At 34.6% G+C, this 23,396-nt stretch overlaps 1 protein-coding gene and 1 non-coding gene across 14 annotated transcripts in view; one reads left to right on the forward strand and one right to left on the reverse strand.

The window, feature by feature from the left end:
• Mtmr3 (myotubularin related protein 3) overlaps window positions 1-23,396 on the forward strand; it is a 122,282-nt gene that overhangs the window by 21,280 nt on the left and 77,606 nt on the right. The gene's annotated exons all lie outside the window — the stretch shown is intronic.
• Window positions 6,676-6,749, reverse strand: Trnat-cgu (transfer RNA threonine (anticodon CGU)). The gene has a single exon. It is a non-coding gene; the product is annotated as a tRNA-Thr (tRNA).

Below are 23,396 nucleotides of genomic sequence, written 5' to 3' on the forward strand. Positions count from 1 at the left end.
TTAAAATAAACTACCTATTTTGCATTCTCACTAGTAATTTCTGAGGAGTTTAATGTACTCTTTATCCTTTCTACACTTGGTATTGGTAGCCTTTATTAACTTTAGTTACTGGTTGGTCTATAGTGATGTAACATCATGGTTTAATTTGTAATTTCCAAAGACTAATGAAGATCATCTTTTCATGTGCTTATTCATATATTTTGGTTAAATGTCTGTTCAGATTTTTTGCCCATTTAAAACAAATAGGTTTTTTGTTTATTGTTAAATTGAAGGAATTTTTAAAATGTATTCTTGATTTAAGGGGATTTTTGGTTTTTGTTTTTGTACCAGGGATTGAACCCAGGGGCACTTTACCACTAAGCCATGTCCCTATCCCTTTTTTTATATTTTATTTAGAGACAGGGTCTCTAAAGTTGCTTAGGGTCTCACTAAGTTGCTGAGGCTGACTTTGAACTCGTGATCCTCCTGCCTCAGCCTCCTGAGCTGCTGGGCTTACAGGTGTGCATCACAACACCTGGCTTGATGTAAGTTCTTTATTACCAGTCTTGGAAATCACATGTTTTGCAAATGTGTTCTCATAGCTTGTGGTTTTCTTTTTTCATAATAGTGTCTTCAGAGAGCAAAACAATTTAATTTCTGCGTAGTCCAAATTACTCTCCACCCCCCACTTTTATAGATAATGCTCTTTGTATTTTATTTAAGGATTTTTTTTAAAGGTCTTTAATATTTTCTTCTGAAGTGTCCCCCCCAGCCCCCCAGTAGCTTTAGGTTTTATGTTTAGGTCTGTGAAACGCTTTGAATTAAAGTTTGTATAATGAGTGAGGTAAGGATTGAGGTTTTTGGGTTTTTTTGGTACTGGTTATTGAACCCAGGGTGCTTAACCACTGAACTGAGAGCCACATCCCTGGTCCTCCCCAGCCCTTTTGGAACAGGATCTCATTAAGTTGTTCAGGCTGGTCTCGAACTTGTGATCCTCTTGCCTCAGTCTCCCTAGTGCCACTGTATCTGGCTTGCTGTTTGCTTTCTATTTGTCTCATATATTCTTTGTTTTTCTCTCATTGATGTAAGTATTTTGGAATATTTCATTTTATCACCTCTAGTGTATTAACTATATTTAATTGTCATTTTTATTTTTTTGTGTGGTGCTGGGTTTCTAACTCAGTGGTAGAGTACATGTTTAGCGTTGAACTACATCCCTAGCCCTGTTTTATTTTTTCCATGACTACTATAGAGTTTACAGTAGACATAATCTACTTTTAAAGTCCAACTGTACTGCTTGATGTATTAAATAAGAAGCCTGTATATCTGTTTTTCTACCTCCTGTCCATTTTGCTACTATTCTGCATTTTATTTCTAGATGTATTACAAAACTCATGTATTTTAGTCAGCCTTTCGCTCCTGTGACCAGAAGACCTGATAGGATCAATTTAAGGAAGAAAAGTTTATTTTGTGGCTTACGGTTGTAGAGGTCTCAGTCCACAGATGGCCAACTCCTTTCCTTGGGTCCTGAGATGAGGCAGACCATCATGGCAGAAGTGTATGGCAGAGGAAAGCAGCTGGGTACATGGCATCAGGAAGCAGACAGAGGTCCTCTCACTATAGACAAAATATATAAACCCCAACGGCATGCCCTCAGTAACGCACCTCCTCTAGCCACACCCTACTTATCTTCAGTTACCACCCATCAATCCCTATCAGGGGATTAATGCGCTGACTAGGTTAAGGCTCTCTTTACCCAATCATTTCACCTATAAACCTTCTTGTGATGTCTCACACATGAGCTTTTGGGGGGACACCTAATATCTAAACCATTAACAACCATAATTCACTGTTATTGTCATCATCTGTTTTAAACAGACTGTTGCCTCTTAAAGAGGAAAAGATGTATTTATCCAAATTCTTCAAGGCTTGTTTTTAAACTTTGTTAGAGTGGGCCTGGAGAGGGATCTTTGCCGTAGGGCTACTTTAGCCCAGTTTATAAGGTCTTAGTTGAATGCCCTGAGTTAAATAAAACCTCGTTGATTAGAACAAAAACGTCTGGGTCTACTCTGGTACTTAAGTTTATAATTCCCAAGTTGTTGCTTGTTACCTAGTGATTGTTTCTTTGTCCATGGAATCTCACCCGTTGCATGTGCAGCTAGTTTAACTAGTAAAGATAAAAGGGTATCCCACAAATTACAGCTGTCACAGCCTTCCAAAACTCATTAGCGTTTCTGACTGGCTTTCTGCTCTGCTTGGATTCCCAGATTTCCCCTTTCTGGCTGGTGTCTGGTAAGTGCCTCAAAGCGCAAAGCTTGAACAGTCATAGGGCTCAGGTAATTTGTTTTCTCTCGGGAATTACAGTTCTTTTCTCGTGTCCAACATTTAAGAATTTCATGTATTTTGCCAATTTTTTAGTTGTTTGTGGTGGTGGATGTCTAGTCTCAAGTTACTCCATCATGGTCAGACTACTATAATCTTCTGTAAATACAGTATTCCATGTGATAAGAGTCATTACAATCTATTTCATAAGCATTTCTTATTAGAAATAAGCACTTCTTATTTCTTATTAAGCATTTTATAGGTAGCCTACTAACAGCAGCTTTAAGTTATAATCTCACTACTCAATTTTGGAATATTGTGTTCTTGCCCAGTACATTTAGTAAAAGATTTTGTATTGGCTCTAACCACCTGGTATTCATTAGAATATGGAAATAATTCAAGAGCACTAGGCTCTTAAAAATCTGCTGTAACATTGGAGGAGAAAAAGTGATTGAAAATGGCTAATTTTTTACATTAAGGAGGCATTAAATTACATTTACTTAAAGTGTTGCCAAAGGTATCTCCTCCTAATTGGATCATTGTTTAGGTCTGTAGGCTTCAATTTTGTTAGCAGAATTAAGCCAGTCTTCACTTATCCAAGAAAAGACCCTTCAGGTAAGATTTTAAAAATTACCCTGGGATGTGCATCACAAGTTGCAGTACATGCCTATGAGACTTCATAATCATAATGTGTGGTTTTCATCTGCCTAATAAATCAAACCATGCTTATTTACCAGACATTTTATTTCACTGTAACAAATCTTTGTGCCAGATTTGGCATTTAAATATTGACAAATGAGGACAAATAACTTCCCCTCATTTTAAAATCATTGTTACTTCTAGGCAAACAATATTGTTATAAAAATATTGTGCTTTTTCTTAATACTTTTTTTAAATGTCTTGGTAAAAAAGTCATTTACAGGCAGATATACATTTTCACAATATGTATGGTTAAGTAAGATCTTTGGGTAGCTGTAAGGTCTTGTGAGTAAATAGTGTTCACTATTAAATGGGTTTTGAATAGCTATCAAAGGATCATTTAGTAAAGGGAAGTTGCTTATATGTTTTGAAACTGTAAAATGGTTTTCCCTCTGAAATTATCAAATGTCTTACGTTGTTAAGACAAAGAATTAAAGTGTTTAATTTAGAAATGATTAGTAATTGCTGATGTTATCTGGCATGAGAAAAACCTGAAGTTAGAGAGCATGATCTGTGCTTGTCTTATTGATACTTTAGAGATGGATAATTCTTTATTACACCAGTCTCCCAATGCATGCTTGAATAACATTTTTTCTTCTTGTACTGGAAAATAAGTCCATGGTGTTAAGCAGGCATCTTTAAATTGGTCATCTGATTTCTATAGCTTCCATGAGTTCAGATTAATTTTGAACTTTAACATTTTATTTTATTTGCAGGTGGGAATTCTTTGAAGTATTTCTCTTGCCTTGAAACATCTTGTCTTTGATATTACCTTTTTCCTTTGCAGAACGTAAGCTTGTTAGTACAATAAGTATTTATCAGTACTGCTTATTTTCTAGGAACTGTTACGCAGTAGACTCTGGATGCATTGTTGAACAAAGGTGTAGTTTCTCACTACATAAGGTCAGTAGTCTATGAAGGAAAAGGAATAGGAGTTGGGAAATAATACTCCAATAAAGGTGCTCTCTTGTGTCATGTAGGTAGATTTTTCTGAATAGTTGGTAGTTTTCTACCTACTTTTGGCATGGGGTTTTACCAAAATCTTAGTCAACTTTTAATTTAAAGGGAATATATCATGTTAAATGTTAAGAGTGAAGGGAATTTTAATTAAAAAATGCTATGTGTTATGGATTCTAAGAAGTACAAAAATACTATTTGCTTTTAAGGATACAAGGAGAGGTTTGTCTGTTTATATAGTTAGTTATAGTGTCTTATTTCTTTTCTTCCAGGGACATTTCAGTGTAAGGTAAAAATCTAAAATTATTGCTCTTAATGCTTTGGGGACAAAAACCATGTGACTGCATAGTTTTTCTAATAGTCATTGAGTCATTAAGTAAATTATCTCATTTTATGTTACTTTTTTTTTTTTTTTTTTTTTCCTTCTGGGGGAGAGGTTTGTAGACCCCACCACTTGGCATGGAACATTTTATTCTTAGTACCATACTGCACATACTTAAAAGTAAATGTTTTTTCTTGCCCTAGAGTTCTTACTGATGTATCTAATGCAGTGGTTTAAACTCTCCAGTTTTATATACATTGAAGGCAAGAGGTAGCCAAGAAGGGAGAAAGGGATGTTTTGTCAAGAGAGTAATACAATTTTCTTCTTAAAATAATATTTGCCCACTAAGACATTTGGCCCATGAAATTTAGTAAATACTTCTGGACCGTTAATTTATATTCACATTTTGGCATGTTTCTAGTCTTTGTTTCAATCTATAGAAAATATTTTTCTAGATTAAACTGAACCCAGTAAAATTATGTTTACATTGTATTTCAATTATCTAACTGTACTAGGATGTTAGCTGATGACCATATATGTATGTTTTACTCTTTCATCATCATCATCATCATCATCATCATCATCATTATTAGGTAACAGGGACTGAACCCAGGACTGAATTACATCCCCAACCCTTTTTATTTTTTATTTTTGAGACAGGGCTTTGCTAAATTGCTGAGAGGCTGGCCTTGAACTTGTGATCCTTCTGCCTCAGCCTCCCAAGTTGCTGGGAATACGGGCATGTGCCACCATGCCGCACACTTTTATTATTTTTAAGAGTAAGGAAATTTAAAAAATTTAATCATCTGGGTGTGGTGTCCCATGCATATAATCCCAGTGACTCAGAAGGTTAAAGTAGGAAGATCACAAGTTCAAGGCTAGCCTTTGCAGCTTATTAAGACCCTGTCTCAAAAAATAAAAAGGGTCAGGGCTGGGGTTGTGGCTCAGTGTCAGTGCTTGCCTAGCACATATGAGGCACTGGGTTCGATTCTTAGTACCACATAATAAATAAAATAAAGGCATTCTGTCCACCTATAACTACAAAAAATAATTTAAGAAAATGAAAAGGGACCTGGGATTGTAACTCAGTGGTGGAACATTTGCCTTGTATGTGTAAGGCACTTGGTTCAGTCCTCAGCACCACATGAAAATAAATAAAATATTGTCTATCTACAACTAAAAAATATTAAAAAAAAAAAAAAAAAGGACTTGGGGATGTAACTCAGTGGTATAGTGCCCTTGAGTTTAATTCCCAGCACATGCCACCCCCCAAAAAAAAAAATTAATCAGATAACTTATGAACTCATTAGTTTTTTCTTATTAGCTAAAACAATTATTAGGTCATTGCATATTGTGCTAATTAAAGTGAGTGACTCATTGCTGCTAATTAAACCATGTGTTATAGGCTAGAGAGAAGAACATTTTGCTCACTATGTTAAAAAAAAAAAAAAAAAAAAAAAAAAGTCCAACAGGAAATTCATGACTGAGAATTAAGACTCTAGGAATATAAGGGGTGCTTAAGTTGAAGTCTACATGAATGTGTGTTTGTTTTTGTTTTTGTCTTTTTGGTACCTGGGAGTGAACCCAGGGGCGCTTAACCACTGAGCCACATCCCCAGCCCTTTTTTTTATATTTTATTTAGAGATAGGGTCTTGCTGAGTTGCTGAGGCTGGCTTTGAAAGTGATCCTCCTGCCTCAGTCTTTTGAGCTGCTTGGATTACAGGCATGCCTCACCTGACTGGATGTGGAATTTTAATAAACAATATCTTGCTAAATTTGTGTATTAAGTTTTGGTACCTGAAAGATTACTGATATTGAGACTGAATGTTTTATCATATTTGTTGGGGTACCTACATAACAACGATACGGTTGATATTTAAACCTCTAAAAAATATTTAAACTTTTTAAATGGTAAGAAGAGAATTTTAGCCAAAGGAAAGCATGGGAAGAATAGTGTAGACCTATTATGGGTAAAGCTTTTTTTTTTTTTTGTACCAGGGATTGAATCCAGGGGTACTCTATCACTGAGCCACATCCCCAGCCTTTAATGTTTAATTTTGAGACTGGGTCTTGCTATTTGCTTAGGGCCTTGTTAAGTTGCAGAGGCTGACTTTGAACTTGACGTCCTTCAGCCTCCCTATCCGCTGGGATTATAGGCCACTGCACCCCACCCCGTAAAGCTTTTTAAAAAATAGTTTTCTCTTTTGCAGTACTGAGGGTTGATATCAGGGGTGCTGAACTATGGAGCTACTTCCCAAACCCTTTTTATTTTTTGAGATGGAGTCTCATGAGATGTCTGGGCTGGCTTTGGACTTGTGATCCTCCTGTCTCAGCCTCCTGAATTGTTGGTATTACAGGCGGGCTCTATGAACTCAGCCTTTTTTTTTTTTTTTTTTTTGCGGTACTGGGGATTGAACCCAGGGCCTCATGCTTACGAGGTAAACACTCTACCAACTGAGCTATATCCCCAGCCCCAGCTTTTTTTTTTTTTTAAATCTTTGTTACATTTGGCCTAAAGACTGATACTAACGAAATACAAAGATAAACTTTTAAGGTTTTGATTTTCCTTTCTTTTAACACTCTTCTTTGAATATATCTGAATATCTGAATGACTGCTTAATTTCTTAAGATTTTGCTGCTTTTTTTTTTTTTTTTTTTCCCCCCAGTGCTAAAGATTGGATCTGGGTCTTGGTGTATGCTGAGCAAGCACTCTTCCACTGAGCTACATACCCAACCCATCAGTTTTTTTTTTTTTTTTTTTTTTTTTTTTTAAAGAAAAGCTTAGAGGGTTGGGGTTGTAGCCTAGTGGTGGAGGGGCATGCTTAGGATACATAAGGCTTTAGATTTTATCCCCAGCACACATGCACACTCACACACACCAAGCTTAGAAATTTAGTATGTCAGGTACAACAAAAACTCTATTTTTTTCTTTCTTTCTTTCTTTTTTTTTTTGAGGTGCATGGGTGGCCTGTAGTAATTTACAATCTCTCTCTCTCTCTTTTTTTTTTTAATATTACAAAATCTTAGTGAATATTCTGTTTGATTTTTGGGGAGTTTCTTTTGAGAAAGCTTAGCATTTTATTATTATTAATGGATTGCTCATGCTCATCTTCTGAAATTCTTCATTCACTTTATTATGTTTTTTCAAGTGTATAATTCTGTGGCTAGTAAGTACATTTGTATTGTTTTGCAACTCTTGCCACCGTCCATTTTCAGAACTTTTTCATCCTTTTCTGCTAAAACTGTATTCATTAAACTCTAATTGACTGTTCTCCCCTCCCACCAGCCCCTGGCAACCACCATTCACATTTTCTATAAACCTCCCTACTGTAAGTACGTCTGTATAAGTGGAAACAGAGTATCTGTCTTTTTGTGACTGGCTTATTTCCCTTAACTGAAAGTCTTCAAGGTTTATCTGTTGTGACATGGATCAGAATTACCTTCCTTTTAAAGACTGAATAGTACCCATTAAATATATGTACCACATTATGTTTATTCATCCACTGATAGATAGTTGAAAATATTTAGCTGTGGGGAATAATGATGTTATGAACATAAGTGTACAAACATCTATTCAAGTTCCTGCTTTTGTTTATTTTGGGTATATACCCAGAAATGGAATTGCTGAATCATGGTTATTCTGTGCTTAATTTTTTGAGAAATCTCCATGTCATTTCCATAGTGGCTGTATTTTGCATTTGTACCAGCAGTATACTAAGGTTGTGTTTTCTCCATTTCCTGCCCAATACTTAAAAATTTTTTAAGTTTCTTTTTTTAATGTATTCTTTTAGTTGTAGATGGACATAGTACCTTTGTTTATGTGGTACTAAGGATCGAACCCAATGACGCACACATGAAAGGCCAGTACTCTACCACTGAGCCACTGGCCCAGCCCTAAAAGGAAATTTTTTAAAAGTAGCAATCTTAATGGATGTGAAGTAGTATCCCATTGTGGTTTTGATTTACATGACTCTAATGACTAGTGATGTTGAACATCTTTTTTGATACATAGTGACCTTTTGTATATCTTTGGAATAATGTCTTTTCAAGTCTGCTAGTTTCCAGGCTACCATAACAAAATAGGCTGGGTGGCTTAAACAACAACTTCATTTTCTCTTAGTTCTGGAGGTTGAAAAACCCAAGATCAGTGTTCTGACAATGTTCAGTGTTGGGTGAGGGCTCTCCTCTTAGAGAGTGAGCTCTCTGTGTCTCTGACAAACTCAGTAATCTTTTGAATCTTGACTTAACTAAATGATCTTATTTCATCTTCATTGCAGTTGTAAAGATCTTACCTTCAAATATCTTGTCATGTTAGGGATTAGGACTTCAACATCTGAGATTTGAGGGGACACAAATCCATAACAAAGTATTTTGCCCATTTTTGAGTTGTATTTGTTGTTGAGTTGTAGACATTTTAAAATATATTCTGGATATGAATCCTTTATCAGATACATGTTTTGTACATACAAAGTTGCCTTTGTGTTCTGTTATAGTGCTCTTTGAGACACAAAAGATTTTCATTTTGATGTAGTATAGTTTATTTTTCTTTGTCTTTTAGTCACTTTAATAGCCATGTCATCTGACAAATCAACTGTTGCAGTATCATGGTGCTTATGTTCAAGTAACCCTTATCCATAGCTTAACATTACATCACAAAGCCTATCATTTACCTCTCTGTCTTGTCACATAGGAATTATATCAGCTCATATTATGACAGGAAGGATAAATACAATATAAGAAGATATTTTGAGAGAGGAAACCACATTGACATAACTTGTTACAGTATTTTATGTTTATTACAGTATTTTGTCTGGTTGCATTACTCAAGAAATCATTGCTAAATGCAATGTCATGAAGTTTTTCCCCCTGTTTCTTCATAAGAGTTATAATTTTAGCTCTTATGCTTATGTCTTTATCATTTTGATTTAATTTTTGTATTCAGTGTAAAAGAAGGGTCCAACTTTATTCTTTTGTTTAGGCACATACAATTTTCCCAGACTATTGAAAAGATTGTCCTTTCCTTACTAAATTGTCTTGGTATCTTTGTTAAAAATAACTTGATCATATAGTAGTCATTTTTGTCCATGGATAGGATGTTCCAAAGTCTGTAGGTGCCTGGAACTGTGGATAGTACTATGATAATTCCTATGATAATTTATAAAATAGCCAAAGTAAGAGATTAGCGATAATAAAAAAAGAATAATAATAATAAAATGAAATAATAACAATACACTGTAATAAAAGTTATGTAAATTTGGTTTCCTCTCTCAAAATATCTTCTTGTATTGTACTGATCCTTCCTGTCATGATGTGAGATGAGGCAATACCTGTGATGAGATGAAATGAGGTGAATGATGAATGACAGTTTTGTGAGTATTAGGCTATGAATAAGGGTTACTTGAACACAAGCACTGTGATACTGCAGTAGTTGATTTGATAGTTGACGTGGGTGTTAAGTAACTAAAGGGCAGATAGTGTACAAAGGCATGATTCATGTCCTGGGACAGAATATTTCATTATGATACTCAGAATAGCATGCAATTTAAAACTTATGAATTGTTTCTGGAATTTTAATGCTAATATTTAAAATTTTCATACTGTGGTTGACCTTGGGTAAATGAAATTACAGAAAGTGAAACTGGGCGGGGGGACTACTGTATATTTCTGGATTCTATATTTCATTCCATTAGTTTATGTATCTACACTAGCTTTCACATTGGCTTTTTTTTTTTTTTTTTGGTTTGGTTTGGTTTTACTTTTTTGTGGTGCTGGGGAGGGAACCTAGAGTCCTTGCTCATGCTTGGCAGCTGTTCTACCTCAATACTGCTTGAATGAGTGTAGTTTTGTAGTATATTTTGAAGTCAAGAGTTCTGTAACATTGTTCTTGATCTTCAAGGTTGTTTTGGAGATAGAGGGTCCTTTGAAATTCTATGTAAATTTTAGGATTAAATTGTCTATTTCTGCAAAAAAAGATTGAAAATTTAAAACATATTGTTTTAGTTTTGGATGAACCTTTAGATTTATTTATTTATATGTGGTGCTGACAATAGAATCCAGGGCCTCACACATGCTAGGCAAGCGCTGACCCACAACCCCGCCCACGATTGAAATTTTGGTAGGGATTGTATTGAATCTGTAGATCACTTTGGGTAGTATTGACATTTTCACATGATTATCTTTCCATTTATTTGTATATTCAATTTTGGGCAGCATTTCATAGTTATAAATGTATCAGTCTGGTTTCTTAAGTTTATACCTGAGTGTTTATTCTTTTTGATGCTATTGTACATGGAATTGTTTTCTTAATTTCCTGTGTGTGTGTGTGTGTGTGTGTGTGTGTATGTGTGTGTTGCTGCATCCACAGCTCCCCCTTTTATAGTTTGGATCATGAATAGAATTGCTAGATTTTGACTTGATTATCCATATTGATGTTTATCATTGATTTGGTTGTCTTAGGTAATAGCCTAAACATTTTTTCCCTTTTCCTTTTTTTGTCCCGCTAGGAATCAAGCCCAGAGTTTGTGCATGTTATACTACAGCTACATCCCCAACCCCCTCTTTAGTTTGTTGGTTGTTTTTGGAAGCTGATGTTAAACTTTGTGTCTCCTCTGTTCTATCTAGATACAGAGGTTTCAGGTGTCGTAAACCTTGATAATTGCAAATATACTTCAAAGGGTAAGTTCTGCTTTTAAGAAAAGGAACAAAAGAGTAAGAATGTAAAAATACTACTTTTTTGTTTTTAAGAAAATAAGCTTTTATTATATTCAGAGTTATGCAGTTATCACCACTAATTTTAGAACCCCCCCCCCCCCCCCCCCCAAATGCCCCATGCTTGTTATTCCGGTTACCATCTTTCTATCCCTGGTAACTACTAATTGAGTGTTTGTTTCTATGGATTTTGTTTTTATGAATTTATCTGTTTTGGATAGTTTATGTAAATGGAATTATACAGTATGTGACCTTTTCTGTCTGACTTTTCATTTAGCAGTGTTGTAAGGTTCATTCATGTCAAAGTGTTTTGTTAGTACTTCATTGCTTTTAAGGTTTGTTTAATATTCCATTTTATGAATATACCACATTCATTCATTGGCTATTTCTACATTTTCACTATTATGAATATTGTTGCTATGAACATGTTTACATGTGTGAACACATGTTGGTTGTTTTGGTTATACCTGGGGTTGAAATTGCTGAGTCATATGGTAATTGTATGTTTAATTTTTTGAAGAGCTATCACATGCTTTTCCATAATGGAGCTATGCATTTCAGATTCCTACCAGCAGTGTTGGGTTCCAGTTTCTCTGCATCCTTGACTACATTTTTTTTTTTAATTAACATTTTTTGGTAGTACTTGGGATTGAATCCTAGGTAAATAAATGCTCTACCAGTGAACTGTACCCACAGCCCTATTTGTCTTTTTTAATCTAGTCATCCTAGTGGTTTTAAAATAGTACCCCATTTTGGTTTGAGTTATAATTCCTTAATGACTAATCATGTTGAGCATTTTTCCAAGTGCTTATGGCCATTTTTGTATCTTCTTCAGAAATATGTCTATTCAGATCAGTAGCTCATATTTTAATTGAGAACTTTGAAACATTGTTGAGTTATAGGAGTTATTTATTACAGACAAAAATGCTTGCTAGAAGCTGAGGCAGAAGGATCACAATTTCAAAGCCAACCTCAGCAACTTAGCCAGGCCCTGTCTCCAAAAATAAACAAAAAAAATGTGGGGGGTTGGTGGTGATGATGGTGGTGCTGGGGATGTAGCTCACTTGGTTAAGTGCTCCTGGGTTTAATCCCCAGTACCAAAACAAAAACAAAAACAAAAAGCTTTATCCTTGGGTGGACTTTTTCCTGTCTTGATTATGACCTTTGGAGCACAAAAACACTTAATTTTAATGAAATCCCATGTATCTATTTTTTCTTCAGTCTTGTCTTTCTGGTTTCTTGTCTTAGAAATAATTGCTGAATCCAAGGTCATAAAGATTTACTCCTGTTTTATTATAATAGTGGAAATGTTTTTGTTCATATATTGCTCTTATGTAATGGTTTTTCATTTTTGTTTATTTTTGTATATACTCTGAGGTAGAGTTCCATTTTCATTCCTTTGTGGATATTTACAAGTCATACCATTATTTGTTGAAAAAAAAATGATGATTCTTAATTGAACTGTCTTGGCATTCTTGTAAAAAATCAATTGACCTTATATGTAAGAGTTTATTTCTAGACTTTCAATTCTATTCCATTGATCTATGTCTGTTTTTACATGAATATCACATTGTCTTGATTTGCTATGTCTTTGTAATAAGTTTTGAAATTGGAAAGTGTGAATTATTTAACTTTTTTTTTTGAGTGCTTAATAAGTATCATTTTATTTTATTTTTTAAAAGATGGTGGTCTCTACTTGTTTCCCAGGCTGTCCTTGAACTCAGGATCCTTCTACCTTAGTCTCCTGAGTATCTGGGATTACAGATGTGCATTACCATGCTTGGCCAAGAATATTTAAAACATTTTTTTCCCCTTTTTTTCTTTTTTGGGTGGTGGTGGGAATTGAATGTAGGGCCCTGTGTATGCCAGGCAAGTGTTTGCTGTACCATTGAGCTACATTCTTAAACATACTTCATCCCAGTGTTAGTTAAGGGTTTTGCTGTGTTGCTCAAGCTGCCCTTGACCTTGAACTTTTGCTGTCCTCATGCCTTGGCCTCATGAGTAGCTGAGACAAGTGTATGCCACCATGCCCAACTACAGTTAGTGGTTTTTTAAAATTAGAAACTTTTTTTAATTGACAAGGTAATATCGCATATATTTATGGGTTGCCATTGTGATGTTTTAATGTATATACACACTGTGTTATGTTCAGTAGGGTAAATTTATCTATCTGATTAAACATATGTCATTTCTTTGTGGTAAAAATGTTCAAAATCCTTTCTTTTAGCATTTTTGAAATGCTCAGTGTAATAGTTTCCTGTAGTCACGCTACTGAGCAATACGACCTATTTCTGTTGTGTTACTGTATTGTGGTGCTTGTTGACCAACTTTTCCTCATCCCCCTCTCCCAACCTCTAGTAACTGCTGTTCTTTTCTACTCAGAACTTTAGGGGATCTTTTTCTAGATTCCCTATATAAATGAGATGATGACGTATGTGTCTTTTTGTGCCTGACCTTTTTCACTTAACATCACAGCCATTATGGAAAACAGTATAGGGATTCCTCAAAAAATGAATAGAGCTACTACATGATCCAGCAATCCTGCTATGGGTTACATATCCAAAAGGAATGAAAGCAAATAGAAAGGATATCTGCAATCTTAGATTCCTTGCAGCATTATTCGTAATAGCCAAGAAATGGAATCTGCTTAAGTATCTTTCAGCTGATGACTGGATAGAGAAAATGTGATGTGTAAATACATATAGAATACATAAAAAGGATGAAATCCTGTCATTACTGCATTATAATTATAATGGTGGGATTTGTTGTTACATATTCACTTATGCACATGATATATGGCTAATATCATTCCCAGTGTTCTTTTGTCTTTTTCAAGTTTTTTTTCTCTCTTATGAAACACAGGCAATTTTTTAATGGATGTACTTCTTTTTAGATTATTGTCTTATGGATAGGTTAGAAGAGTGTGCATTTGTTATTTATTTCTCCAGATGCCATTTCTAAAGGTATTCTAATGCTTAAAGGGAAAGTTTATATTTTGACTGAAATGCTTCTACTATAGTTGGGCAAATAGTTGAGTAGCGGGAGTAGTGTGTGAAGGATATGGAGAGCCAAATTACTCTGGTGGGAGAAGCACTGGGTTCCATACACATTGCCTTTTAATTTAAGTTAAATCAAATTCACTGAATTTGTTTATTAGTATTTAATTTCCTGATAATATTTTGAAGTTTGGCTTGTGTCTGCATATTTTTACTTTTTCAAGTGAACTTTTTATTTAAAGTGAGCTTTATTAAGGTAAATTTGTATGTTATAAAATTCATCTAGCCTTTTTTTTTTTTTTTTAGATTTTGTAGTTATAGATGGTCAAACTGCCTTTATTTATTTTTTTATACAGTGCTAAGGATCGAACTCAGTGCCTCGTGTGCTAGGCAAGCACTCTGCCACTGAGTGTTAGCCCCAACTCCTCACCTAGCTGTTTTTGAGAGATGTATGAACTTAGGAAATCACTGCCCATTCAAAATATGGAATATTCCCATCACTACTAACAGGGTTCCATGTGTCCATTTGCCATCATTTCTCCCTCCTGCCCCAGTGAATTACTGATCTGATCTCCCTGTCACTGTAGGTTTTTTTTTTTTTTTTTTTTGCCTCTTACAGAATTTAATAGAAACATTTATTTCCAGATCTTTTATGAGGATTTCTGAGTTTGTGATTATATTGTTTGTTATTAAGAACATAAACAAAATAATTACTGGTTTAAATCTTGAATTTCCTCAGCTAAGAGTTGTTTCTGAATGGTGACTTGGTAACTTCACTATTAAATAAAAATTTTTGTGTTAAATTCTGCAGTGGAAATACTAACATAGAAAAGTTAACAGTGAATCTCTGAAATTAGATACAGGCCAGTGGAAGGAAGAGAGCAGTAACTAATCTGCTCCTATCCATTTCCATACTTGGCTCTTAAAAGTTAGTTTCATGGTCATCTTAACCATTAAATACATTTTTTGGCTTATATTTTCCTGTACATATGGATATTACTTTGAACATAGGACACCATTCAAAGTGGCTCTTAAAAGTTAGTTTAATGGTCATCGTAACCATTAAATACATTTTTTGGCTTATATTTTCCTGTACATATGGATATTACTTTGAAAACAGGACACCATTCAAAGTGATATTGTATTAAGTTTTGACCAAAACTGTTTTTAAAACATAATGCATTATTCCCAATAAAAATAAACAGAGGGATGTTTATTTTTATTTTCTTTTTTTCCCAGAAAGCGACTGAGGCAGTGGAGGTGAGAGGAGTATGCCCAATCTGATTTCTGGCCCCATCTTTGAAAATATCTTTATTGAGATGCAATTCACAAATCATACGTCATCCATTCAAAATGTAAAATTGAATGGTTTTTAGTTTGTCCGCAGAATGGTGAAGCAATTACCACGACTTTAGAATTTTTATTATCCCAAAATGAAACTCTATAGCTGTTACTAGTGATTCTCCCTTTCCTTCCAGGTATTCTTCCCTTTCTTGGCTTCAAGCAACTACTTACCTACTTTCAGTTTCTATGTATTTGCCCATTCAGGACATTTAAAAAATACTCCTGTCTGACTCCAGTTTTATAGCCTTTGACCAACTTCTCCCATCTGCCTGTCCTTCCTAATCACCTAAGCTTTTGGTAATCACAATTCTACTTGCTGCTTGTCTGATAACTTTAAAATTTCACATGAGTGAGATTGTGTGGTAGTTTTCTCAGTGTTTATTAGCTTATTTCATTCAACATAAGATCCTCTAGGTTTATCCATGTTTCAGATGACAGGAATATGTTCTTTTTCTTCTTTCTTTTTTTAAAAATTTGTACCAGGGATTAAACCGAGGGGCACTTTACCACTGGGCTACATCCCCAGCCCTTCTTTATTTTGAGACAGGGTCTCACTAAAGTTACTTAGAGCCTTAGCTGAGTTGCTAAGCCTGGCCTCAAACTTGGGATGCTCCTGAATAACTGGGATTACAGGTGTAAACCACTGCGCCTAGTTGAGTAATTTGTTCTTTTCTCTTTCTTTTCTTTTTCTTTTACGTTAACACACTATTCTGTTGTATATATACACACTACATTTACTCTATTGATTCAACTGTTGATGGACACTTCTAGACCTTTTAAAGACACCTAATTTTATACATTTATCAAATTTACTTGGTCAGACCTCTTGACAGCCAATTCTTTGCTCTTCTTTGCAAGTACCTCAATCTTGCCTTCTATTCAAAAATCTGTAATGATTATTCTAAAAACAAAACAAATTCCAAAATACCTCAGAGGTAGGTTGGGCAGAATTGGAAGGATTGGTTGTAAATCTGAGTACTCGAATAATTTATTTCAGTTTATTGAATTGTAGGTTTTGGGATTTGAACCAAGAAGTTCTCTGTTTTCTAAGCATGTCTTGTACTTATTTACAACAGTGGAATGTAATATACATAAAATGTAGTATTCTTAAAGTAAAGCCTTTGTGTAACATTATACATGTGTTTGGCCCATGTAATTATATACATATTAAGATACAGAATGTTTCTTTTTCTAGATTTCCTCCCACTCTTTTTCAATCAATACATATTCTCAAGACATAATCACAATTGTGTCTTCTATCACAATAATACCTTTGGTTCTTGTTTTTCATTTTATAGAAGTCCTTTTCAGAATATTCCTTTTTTTTTTTTTTTTTTTTTTGGTAGTAAATAGGGGCATACCTAACCTATTAGTAAAGTTACAATCAGAGGGAGGAATGGCAGTTATGATTCATATGATGAATAAGGTAAGAGATCCTAACATATATTGCATTCCTCATGGTCAGAGTATATTTTACTGGAACTAGAATATAAAGGTTTTTTATCATTTGAATTTTCTTTATCATAAGGAAAATAATGAAGAAAGTAGTGTGATGTAGTGAATCCAGTATGTTCATGTACCTATCTAAACTAATATTGATTTTCTGTTATATTTGTTTCAGGTTAAAAAAACTTTTTGCTAGGATCCAATTTGAAATTTAGTATATGATCTAGAAATAATACAAGAACTCCCAGTGCTCTTCACTAGTTGATTACGTTTTGTTTCATATGCACTTCTCTCTCCATTTTTGCTCCATGAATCATTTGAGAGTTGGAGACACTGTGCCCCTTTGTCTCTAAGTATTTGAGTTTGTATTTACTAGGAATAAAGACATTCTCTTATATAACCACAAGCAATTCTTTGAGTTTTTAGAGTTTAGCTTTAATGTTCTTAGGTAGACCTCAGAGTTGGCAAAATATTTCACATAGGACCTCAGATCGATATGCCGTCAGAATTTTTAGTATGTTTAGTATTTGTATTAAAGTACTTGTCAGGGTGGTACCCTGTCTGGATATTTAAGAGCCCACTTTTTCTCTTATACGTATAACTTCTGATATTCTCCCTTGTCACATTTACATTTTAATATAAAACTGATAATAATGATCTATTACCCTTAGTGTCTAAGTTTTAGTATTTTGTTATAGATTATAATATTTGGAGAATTTGAGAAGATCCTATCATTGTTTTAGGGGAAAACTGGGGCATACAGGTAAATCTTGTCAAATCCCGGGGAGGTGTCTGTTTTCTGGTATTTTAGAATCTAGAAGCATACTAACTTTATGATCTTGGTCAAGTTACTTGATCCCTTGGAAACTTGGAGCCCCCACTGTGACATGGGGATAAGTGGCACCTACCTCAACAACCCTATGAGGATTAAATGAGATAATGTGTGTAAAATATATAACCTAGTGATTAGTACATAATTTAATAAATACTAGCTTTAAAGTTAAAGCATAATGATATTTGAAGTTTTGGAGTTTAGTTTTGCTTAACGAAGTAATCTTTGCCCATTTAGAGTAGTTTTATTAAGCATTTATTATGTTATAGTATTTACATAGTTTTTTGTGCATTTCTATGTATATTTTAACTGTAGTTCTCATGTAAACTTAGCAGTTGTTCCCTCTGCAATAAACACTTTTTAAAAGGCTTTTTAAATTTAATTGTTGATTCTACAATAATCCCTTGAGTCTGTTAGGGGAGATGATTATATTTGTTTTGAGAGCTCAAAACATATACCTAGAGAGTTTATAGTTTAGTCACTGATCCACAACAGGGTATTAATGGCAATAGCTAATGTATGTGGATATTAGCTCACCTAATCTTTACAACATTATGAGATACTGTTTCCATTGGAATCATGAGAAAGAAAAAGTGACTTCTCAAGATTGCAGAACTAATAAGTGCCTGAATTGGGTTTTGAGGCAGGCAGGCTGACTCTAAAGCTGTGCAAGAATGTATTACAAGCCAACATTATTTAAAATGCTGGTGTATGTTTTAATTTTTGAACACTAGAATTCCTCTGGGAGACTTTAAAATAGCAGGAAGTGAAGTGATAATGCAGAGTAAAAGAGGAAATCATATTCCTTCACAAGGCCAAAGATGTGAAGAATAGAAGTAATAAAATTCCACAAATTATGGAGAATAAAATAAAGAAAAATGGGAGATCTAGCCTTAAATCCTGACTTTTGTGAAATAATTTGCATTTCTGATGAGGTTTACCATCTTCTAGAATAATTTTTTAATCCCCCCCCCTTTTTTTTTTTCAGAAGAAAATTTCAAAAGATATAGGTCAAACCATCTATGCATTCTAAAATCCTTTAGCTAGGTGGTATCTTTCTTTTCTGTAAGTCTATATTTGTAATGTAGACCAAGATTAGATTAGATAAAAATAAAAATAACCCCTTAACCTGTGTACTATTTTTACAGTACCAACCCTAATCCAGTAATTAATTTTTGGGAAAATTCAAATTATTTGGACACGTTTGGGAACTTTTAGGTAGTCGCAGTCTCATTAATATGCTGATCAGATGGACCAAATTGTCTTCTCCAGTCAGCTTTTTGCTTCCTTGCTCTTATATTTGCTCTATTGTGCTGGTGCCCATAACAACATAAACTTACAGCCCAGTAATGCAGGGCAAATAGTCTTCCTTCCTGACCTGGAGCTTTTTCCTGTACTAGATGCCAGCTCAGGATGGTAAGCCTCAAAGTTCAATGGAAATCTAATTTCCTGACTTTCTCCCACTAGATTCGATTGTCTTAACTGTTGAAATAAAGAGGCTCTGTGAAGAGTAGCTAGAAAGTGATTGTCTTGTGGAGTTTTTTCCCCCACTGTATACAAAAAAATCTTGTCAATTGTGACCAAGATTTACAGAGGAAAATAATTTATATAAGTATAATTGGTCAACATCAGGCTGTATTTATCCATGTTGTTGGTAACCACTTTGGGCCTTTCAGTGGAGAATTGATATTACCCATGCTTCCATCCTGTGGGCTCTTCAAAAGCTGAGCTAATTCTCAGGGCTCTGAGTATCAGAAAAATAACTGAGAGCTCATCTTTTCTAGTACTGGTATCTATAGCAGGGTTCAAAAATATTAAAAAGACCTTAGTCCATATCCCCCACCCCTTTTGGTTTTTTTGGGTACTGGGGATTGAACCCAGAGATGCTTAACCACTGAACCACATCGCCAGCCCTTTTTTTAAACTTATTTTTTATTTTATTAGAGACAGGGTCTTGTTGAGTTGCTTAGGGCCTCACTAAGTTGCTGAGGCTGGCTTTGAACTTGTGATCCTCCTGTCTCAGCTGCCTGAGTCACTGGGATTATAGGCCTGTGCTTCCACGCCCAGGCCCCACATTGTTCATTGGTGCATTGTAGTTGTACATATTGATGGGATTTATTGTTAGGTATTTGTACATGCACACAGTTGTAGCAATAAAATTTGGCTAATATCACTTCCCAGCACTTACCCCTTCCTCCCCACCTCTTACCCCTTGGTCCCTTTTCTCTACCAATCTCCCTTTTTTAATTTTATCTTTGTTTCCCTTTTTCCACTCAAGCTTGTGCATGTAAGAGAAAACATAAGATCCTTGACCTGATCCTTAACATGATGGTCTCTAGGTCCATCCATTTCTCTGCAAATGACATGGTGTTTCTATGCCTAGACTTTTGAGGAGCCTCCATACTGATTTCTATAGTGGTGTTACTAGTCTACAGTTCCACCAATAGTGTAAAAGTGCTCTTTTTTTGTGTTCTTGATGACTGCCATTCTGACTGGTATGAGATGAAATTTCAGAGTAGTTTCGATTTGCATTTCCCTGATTGATAATGATATTGAATATTTTTTCATGTATTTGTTGGCCATTTGTATTCTTTTGAAAGGCATATGTTTAATTCATTTGCCTATTTATTAAGTGGGTTATTTGATTTTTTTTTTTTTTTTTTTTTTTTTTTTTTTTTTTTTTTTTTTTTTTGGTGTGTGTGTGTGTGTGTGTGTGTGAGATTTGGTGTAAAGTTTTTTGAGCTCTATGTATTTTGGGTACCGATCCTTTATCAGAAGAGTAGCTAGCAAAGATTTCTCTCCCATTGTGTGGGTTCTCTCTTCACATTTCCTTATTGTTGCCTTTGCTGGGCAGAAGCTTGTTTATTTGATACCCTCCCACTTATTAACTCTTGGCATTTTTTCCTGAATTTAGGGCTAAGGGTTTTCTTGAGAAAATCATTGCCTGTGCCTAAAGCTGAAGTGTTGATGCTATGTTTTCTTCCTGGACTTACATAGTTTCTGGTCGAATTCCACAGTCTTTGATCCATTTTGAGTTTTCTTTTTTTTAATCTTGATATTAGATTAAGCTTTTGTTTTATCTTGTCTTTCTTCTGTCATCTTTCTAGTCATTTTTACTAATGTTTTAGCTTTATCTTGTACTTCATTTGGATTTACAATTTTAAGATCCTTATCAATGCTGACTCATATTTTTTTGGAGAAAGTTGACCTTTTTTTCCTTAAACCCTTTTTTTGGGGTTGGTGTTGGGAATTGAACCCAGGGTCTTCTGCAAATGAGGCAAGCACTGTACCACTAAGCTGTGTCCCCTGCTCCTGGCACTTTAAATGACTGTGAGTATCATTTGAGTGCCTACTGAGTAACAAGACATCCACTATCTTTGATCACAGTTCTGAGACTTAGAAGCTCTTTGTCTTTGAGAATCCTTTTTGTGCTTGTTTACTTTTTTCTTTCAAAAAACTTTTAAAATGTGTTTTATAAAAAGCTAATTGTAGAATATAAAATAGGTGAATAATATTACATATAATTCTTGGTGTTAAGTAGATATCAAAATGCATTTCATAAGTATATAAGAAAGATTTAAAATCATTGAATGACAATAAATTCTTGGGAATCTGTTTTTTAATTCTTAATTTGGCATCATTTTCTGCTGGATAGATGGTTCAAGAGGAGTAAGACCTTTCTGAAATTAGTCTCTGACAGGGAATATACATGTACTTCTAGTTATATTTAAGGAGAATAAAATATTTACTGACTTGTGAACCCAAAGATGTTTTGCCTGACTTTGCCACTGTTTTAGTACCTATAGGTTTAGTTAGTGAAGGTTTTAGCCCTTTGAAGAAATTTTACCTGAAGTCGTGGAGAGAGAAGTATGTTCAGCACGGTGAGCTTATCAGAGAAGTAAGGCATTTATCTTCATATACTTATTTATTTAATCTTCATATACTTATCTCCTCTGCCACGAGAACTTCTTGTTTCAGGGAAAGAGTAACTTTTTGCTTTTTTCTGACTTTCATATGTTAATTTTGTGATGTTTTATTCTACGCCATGTATCCTCACTTGAGGTCATGTTTCTGATTACTGTGGGAGAAAAAGTCAGACTTTGAGTTTATTGTCTTTTCTTCCTATTCCATAAGGGGAAATGGGATGCATAGGGAGATAGTGAGCTAAGTTGGAGGAAGATGGTATTTATGATCTTACAAAACAATCTTAGGACATCTGTGGCTTCTGGCATGCAGAGGCAGCATGACTTTTGGAAATGAGGCACTATATTCTTATTTCTGTGGTATATTAAAGTTTTGGGAACTTGCTTTGTTGCCTTAAAAGTCCGTTTGGTTATATTCCTCTTCCAACCAACCCTGTTCTTTTTTTTTTTTTTTTTTCCAGAATTGATTGAAGTCTTCAAATATCTTTCCCTTGCTCCAAAATGTATACCATCACAAATTTGTTATCATTCCCATACATTTATTTCTTTTCCCAAGTTGTCTTTTTTAAGAACACTTTTTATAGTGAACTGTAATACACAAAGTGCATGAATACACAAAATGCAGATGTATAGTGTATTGCATGATTCTGAAGTGCATACTAATGTTACCATCACCCAGACCAAGAAATAAAGCATTGCCAAGCACCCAGAAGACTGCCTTATCTCTATTCTTTGTTACTTATCTCACTTATTCTTTTAGAAGTAACTATTGTCTTAAGTATTTTTTTTTTGTAATCACTAGCTTTTATTTGTATTGTCCCCTTTGTATCCATCCCTCACAAATAGGAGTTTTTCCTGTTTTTGAGTAGAATCATACTGATATATTCTATTTTCTTTTGCATGTTTCTATGGAGTGTTGTATATTGCCCTAGTTTGTTCATTTTGATTGATACATTGTACAGAATATACTACAAAGTATTCATTTTACTGTTGCCAACATTAGGAAACATTACTGTTTCCAACATTAGGATGTTTCCAGATTTGCTGCTATAAATATTCTTGTTAATTCTCGGTTCTCTAGGAGCAGAATTGCCAGAGTGCAGTATTTCTGTATCTTCAGTGTTGGTTCCCAAAGTGGTTTGTCACATTTCCAGTGGTACTATGTTCTTGTTCCACATCATCATCAATACTTGATATCTTCAGTATTTAGAATTTTTGAAATCTGGGAAGATTTTAGTATTACCTTGTGATGAACTTGCCTGAGTAGGGTTTTTATCACTTTCCATGTCTCAAGAATTTGATTTTTGGTAAGAGCTTACTGGGAATTGAACCCAGGGGTGCTTAACCACTAACCCAGGTCCCCTGCCCTTTTTTCTTTTGAAACAGAGTCTTACTAAGTTGCTGAGGCTGGTTTTGAACTTATCTTTCTGCCTCAGCCTCCTGAGCTGCTGGGATTACAGACATATGTCTCTGTGCCAAGTAGATCTTTGTTTTTAAGAAAATATATTATTTTTAATATATTTAAAGATATGTATTCTAAAATATATTTTGAGCCAGGCGCAGTGGTGCATGCCTGTAATCCCAGTGGCTTGGGAGTCTGAGGCAGGAGGATCAACAATAGTGAAGTGTTATGCAACTCAGTGAGACCCTGCCTCTAAATAAAATACAAAATAAGGCTAGGGATGTGGCTCAGGCATTGAGCGCCTCTAATTTGAATCCTTCCCACCCCCCCCCCCAAAAAAAAAAGTGTATGTGTATGTGTGTGTGTGTGTATATATATATATATATATATATATATATATATATATATATACTTTTATATACTTTTATATATATATAAAGTATATATAAAGTATATATATACTTTA

Source organism: Sciurus carolinensis, chromosome 8 (genome assembly GCF_902686445.1).
Source record: "Sciurus carolinensis chromosome 8, mSciCar1.2, whole genome shotgun sequence".
Taxonomy (NCBI): Eukaryota; Metazoa; Chordata; class Mammalia; order Rodentia; family Sciuridae; genus Sciurus; species Sciurus carolinensis.